Raw genomic sequence first — 6,000 nt, 5'->3', positions numbered from 1 at the left:
AACTTAGGTATACGTTTATGTCGTACCTAAAAGCGAGAACCACACTATTGGGACAAGTATGCAAGGCCCAATTTTCCTAACAAGCACAGTTAATTTTGTTATTTTCGAACATTTCTTTCCAAATTGGTTTATCCAATTAACAGTATTATATTAAGATCATGAATTGCTGGGTTAGGTTAGGTTAGGTTAGCTTAGCTTAGGTTAGGTTAGGTTAGGTTAGGTTAGGTTAGGTTAGCTTAGCTTGGGTTAGCTTAGGTTAGGTTAGGTTAGCTTAGCTTGGGTTAGCATAGGTTAGGTTAGGTTTGATTACATTTCTATGTTAGATTTAACTCAAATTCAAAACAATTGCAGTCATTCGGCTTGTTAGTCAACTTGCCTCTAATAGGGGCAATTTGTCTAACAAGACTATTTAGTTTTGTGTGCATATATATATATATATATATATATATATATATATATATATATATATATATATATATATATATATATATATATATATATATATATATATATATATATATATTATAGCTTCAAGACTCCGAACCAATATAGAAGCATCAAGAGGAAGTGCTTGTGTTATGGGCCAATAGGCCTTCTGCAGTTACTTCCATTCTTATGTTTTTATTCCCATTGGTTCGTGTTTTATCTTGTGTAAATGTCAATCACCTTACCCAAAACTTTGGTACCATATCACCTCACCCATGTGTATATATAAATATATATATATATATATATATATATATATATATATATATATATATATATATATATATATATATATATATATATATATAATATACAGAGTAAATCTACCCCAAAAGTAATGATTTATTTGTCTACAAAACTAAACTCTTTTTGGAATCATATGAGGCCCCTCCACTGAGGGGGGAGGCCTGGATGTTTATTGTCATGTGTATTCATGCTGCTTGCATGTCGTCGTTTATTTTGCCTTTGTTGTTTTCTTGACAGCTTTCTTTGCCTTGGGTGGTTTGGGAGATTTTGAAGCTCTCTTTATTTTGGGCTTTTTGTTCCCAACAACAAGCTGCTGCTGCTGCTGCTTCTTTTTCAAGGCTGTAGGTGGTTTGTTGCTTGTGGCGGCTTTCTTGGGAGTTACCACGGCCTTCTTTGCTGCTGTAGATGGTTTCTTGGTTGTGGTGGCTTTCTTGGGAGTTAGAACGGCCCTCTTCTCTGCTACGGCCAGCTTGAATGATCCACTAGCTCCACTTCCCTTGGTCTGAACAAGAATGCCGTCAGCCACTGCTTTCTTGAGAAATCTTCGGATGTAAATGGCGATCTTGGCAGCCTCGACTTTGTTGTTGGCAACAACGTACTTCTTGATTGCTTGTAGAGACGAGCCCTTACGGTCTTTGAGTGCTGCGACCGCGGCTAGAACCATTTGACTAGTTTTCGGGTGAGCAACCTGGACGCGAGGTTTCCTGGTGGTGGCCACCACAGCAGCAGCAGCCGCAGCCTTCTTGGTAGGCTTTGCTTCTACCATGATGATGATGAGATAACCAAGGTGATGAGAGACGCTCAGACAGTCACGGGGGAATGATGCTGCCGCCGCTTGAGCCGAACCTATTTATGTGCCGGCACGGTACAGAAGCTGCAACCTGGCAACTCGTCCACCAATCACGACGGTTGGTTTTACGGCTCCGAAACCTGGATCCCATATCTTCTCTAAAATAGAAGCATTTGTTCATGTTCTTTGTAAAAGTATCATAAAGCAGGACAGATGAGACAAATATCATAAAAACTGAAGAGCAGATGAGCACACACATGTTTGTATTACAAAAGAAAATCCACAAATTCATTAGAAATTGGCAGGGCAGGCTGAGGAAGTAGGTAGATGTAAAATGTCTGTAAATGGCGAAAGAACATAAACCCAAGACTGAATAAACGATGTTAAATATCCATGCCAAGGAGACAAAAATATGTTAGGATACAATTACCATTAAGACACCACAAGCAGGTCCGTATCCTGCCGCGATGACTTAAAAGAGTTGGTTATTAGCCACAATGTGTAGGCAGTCTCATGCCAACGGCCATACCACGTTGAGAACACCGCTTCTCGTCCGATCAGCGAAGTTAAGCAACGTTGGGTTTGGTTAGTACTTGGATGGGTGACCGCCTGGGAACACCAAATGCTGTTGGCAATAATGTTTTTTGTTTTGTTTTGTTTTGTTTCGTTTGTTTTTGTTTGAATGGCTGGCTCCACGGGAAATTCACGGAGTTGTGTGGAATAAGGCCTGGTAAAATGAATTAATATGTATGTCATGTTTAAAACAAACTCGCTTAATATAGATATTGTGTGAGGCTTTATACAAAAACAAACAACCAAAACAAAACATGTTGTATATATATATAGCTTAATCCGGGTTTGAACTCGCAACTCCAAGAATACGCATCACTTATATACACTTTACCACTGGACCACTGCTGCAGGACACAAGCTTGATGCTGAGGTATCAATTTAATGACGTAAATGCCATTTCCACAAATAAATGATAATTAAAAAGTATTTGTATGTACAAATCTTTTCTGTTTAAAAGGCTACAATATCAGTTACTGATATAATTTGTGTTAATGTTTCTATACCCACAAGAAGGCATATTTTTGCTTATATGTAAAGGGTACGGAGAACGAATCCACAGACCATCATTCCCCTCCCCTTCCTCCCCTCCCCCCCCCCCCCCCCCCCCCCCCCCCCCCCCCCCCCCCCCCCCCCCCCCCCCCCCCCCCAACTCCCACCTACTACCACCACCACCACCACCACCAATCACCACCAATCACCACCAATCACCACCAATCACCACCAATCACCACCACCACATCTAACCGAAAACCCCCTAACACATCAACCCTCCCCCCAATCAACAGGCGAAATAATAACCCTCAAATGCCTGCCTGCCTGCCTGCCTGCCTGCAAGCCAATACTAACGGTCTTCTCAGAAAGAAAATCTCTTTGTATCTGTATTACTTGATGAAATGTATGATTCTAATAATGAAAATAAATTTTGATGTCGGTTGTATGAGCATAATGACCAATATGCACATGATATGAATGAATTAAATAGTGTAGTTTTAAGTAATTAGGTTGTAGACACATTAAGCGGATATGATATTTGACGCGTCCAGAACTGGTGATTTTTGGTTTAGTTTTAAATGCACCACCACCACCACCACCACCATTGCTTCCCCAGAGCCTAATTAAGGACCGGTAAAAGGAGTCAATATGTATGTCATCTATCAAACCAAAGAATGAATAAAAAAACACACACACAAACCTACATAATAGTATTAGGAAGATTGTATGGCAAAAAAAAAAAAGTATTATTCCCATTGGGTCGTTTGAACTCGCGACTTCCAAAATACCAGCCACACACCTTACCACCCAGCCACCATAGAGTTGGTATAATTGTGCAACTTTAGTTATAAAAGTAAAGTTCTTATTGTCTCAAATCTTATTGTCTGTTCTATGAAAAGGCATGATGTAAATTATGTATTTTTTGAATGATTGAATTGTAGGCACATTAAGCGGATTCGATATTTGATATATCCAGAAAAGGTGATTTCTGTTCAGTTTTAAAATGCATCACCGTTAACGCTAAAGGACTGGTAAAACGACTCGATGTTTGTCATTTTTAAAATAAACACTAAAACTAGGCCCTTAACATATATAATGTTTGAATATAAATTGAATGCATATAAATACAAAGTGGGAGTGGCTGGCTGGCTGGCTGGCTGGCTGGCTGGCTGGCTGGCTGCCTGCCTGCCTGCCTGCCTGCCTGCCTGCCTGCCTGCCTGCCTGGCTGGCTGGCTGGCTGGCTGGCTGGCTGGCTGGCTGGCTGGCTGGCTGGCTGGCTGCCTGCCTGCCTGCCTGCCCGCCCGCCCGCCCGCCCGCCCGCCCGCCCGCCTGCTTGCCTTGCCTTGCCTTGCCTTGCCTTGCCTGTCCTGTCCTGTTATTGCCTTGCCTTGCCTTGCCTTGCCTTGCCTTGCCTTGCCTTGCCCTGCCCTGCCCTGCCTTGGCTGCAGCTGGCTGGCTGGCCGTAAATCAACTCTTAACAACACCATACCACACCACACCATCACTCATCACCCATCACCCACCACCGGCCCCAGTCTCCCAGCCTCTCTTATATACCCGAGCAGGCCCTTTAAATTATTTGAATTGTTGCACTTCGGCCAATGGCAGGCACGATCGCTGCTGCTCAAACATATTCTGGTTCACAAGTATTATAATATATTATATTATATTATATTATATATATATATATATATATATATATATATATATATATATATATATATATATATATATATATATATATATATATATATATATATATATATATATATATATATATTCATGAAACACATTAAAACCTTGATCATTTATTCATTCATTACGTCTAGTGAAGAATTGCTTTTGTTCATTTGTATGATTAAAAATTAATATAATATGAATTCCTCGCTTAAAGTAAAATATAAAATATATATTGGATTTATATGATTGGTTAATATTCCAAGTGATGCTGAATATCCCCTATAATTTTGTTTTGTTTGTTTGTTATGTACACATTCCAAATGAAATCAATATAAATGTTATTATTAATGTTTGAAAGTTGATTGTCTACTTGAATCTCTCTATTAAAGTGTGTGTGGCTCCGGATGGAGCCTGGTTATGGTATTTGTCGTGGTGGGTGGCAGAAGTGCTTACTTCTTCTCTGTCTTCTTTGGCAAAAGAACTGCCTGAATGTTTGGAAGAACACCTCCCTGTGCAATGGTTACGCCAGACAGAAGTTTGTTGAGTTCTTCGTCGTTGCGGATGGCCAACTGCAAGTGACGTGGGATGATACGGGTCTTCTTGTTGTCACGTGCGGCATTACCGGCGAGCTCCAGAACTTCGGCAGCGAGGTATTCCATGACGGCTGCCAGGTAGACAGGAGCGCCAGCACCGACGCGTTCGGCGTAGTTGCCCTTACGCAGCAGACGGTGAATTCTGCCCACGGGGAACTGAAGTCCGGCCCTGCTGGAGCGAGACTTTGACTTGCCCTTCACTTTGCCTCCCTTGCCGCGTCCTGACATTGCTGCTGCTGTTGTGGGTTTGTGGTGTTTTATGCCGCCCCGCAGATCGAGCTTCGTGTTATATACCCCGCTCAGGATCAAGGGAGCCCGCCACTGACCAATCAGCGCGCTCCGCCACGCGACCCGCTCTGAGCTGAGTCGCGAGCGGGATATAAAAGGAAAGCTCGCCTCGCGCAAAAGTTCATTATTGTATCGCAACGCCAGCCAGCACGAGCATCATCATGCCACCCAAGGCATCTGGAAAGGCTGCCAAGAAGGCCGGAAAGGCCCAGAAGGCCATTGCCAAGGGCGATAAGAAAAAGAAGCGCAGGAGGAAGGAGAGCTACAGCATCTACATCTACAAAGTGCTGAAGCAGGTCCACCCCGACACTGGTATCTCTTCCAAAGCCATGTCGATCATGAACTCGTTCGTGAACGACATCTTCGAGCGCATCGCCGCCGAGGCTTCTCGCCTGGCCCACTACAACAAGCGTTCCACCATTACCAGTCGGGAGATCCAGACGGCTGTAAGGCTCCTGTTGCCCGGAGAACTGGCCAAGCACGCCGTCTCTGAGGGCACTAAGGCCGTCACCAAGTACACCTCCTCCAAGTAAACGGCTTACTTACTGCCCTGTGGTGGTGGCTTGGCCTCAAACCAACAAACTCGGCTCCATTGGAGCCACACTTTAATTTCTAAAGAGATTGTGAGTGTTAGACACCAATACTATTATAACAAAAACCTCTGTCACTGAAAGCAAATAGCTATAAAATGAGAATATTTATGAAACTGTCTGTGTGTGTTTCTCTCTCTCAGTCTCTGTCTGTCTGTCTGTCTGTCTGTCTCTGTCTTGTCTGTCTCTGTCTTGTCTGTCTGTCTGTCTGTCTGTGTCTCTCTCTCTCTCTCTCTCTCTCTCTCTCTCTCTCTCTCTCTCT

General features: G+C 42.8%; 1 non-coding gene across 1 annotated transcript; it reads left to right on the top strand.

The window, feature by feature from the left end:
• The first annotated feature begins 2,037 nt into the window (after positions 1–2,037).
• On the top strand, positions 2,038–2,156 carry LOC138360437 (5S ribosomal RNA). Its single transcript, XR_011226386.1, has one exon. It is a non-coding gene; the product is annotated as a 5S ribosomal RNA (ribosomal RNA).
• The last annotated feature ends 3,844 nt before the right edge of the window (positions 2,157–6,000 follow it).

This window comes from Procambarus clarkii, unplaced genomic scaffold (genome assembly GCF_040958095.1).
Source record: "Procambarus clarkii isolate CNS0578487 unplaced genomic scaffold, FALCON_Pclarkii_2.0 HiC_scaffold_110, whole genome shotgun sequence".
In the NCBI taxonomy this organism is placed as follows: domain Eukaryota; kingdom Metazoa; phylum Arthropoda; class Malacostraca; order Decapoda; family Cambaridae; genus Procambarus; species Procambarus clarkii.
The sequence above is the reverse complement of the archived record's forward strand: the minus strand, read 5'-3'. Positions and strand labels throughout refer to the sequence as shown.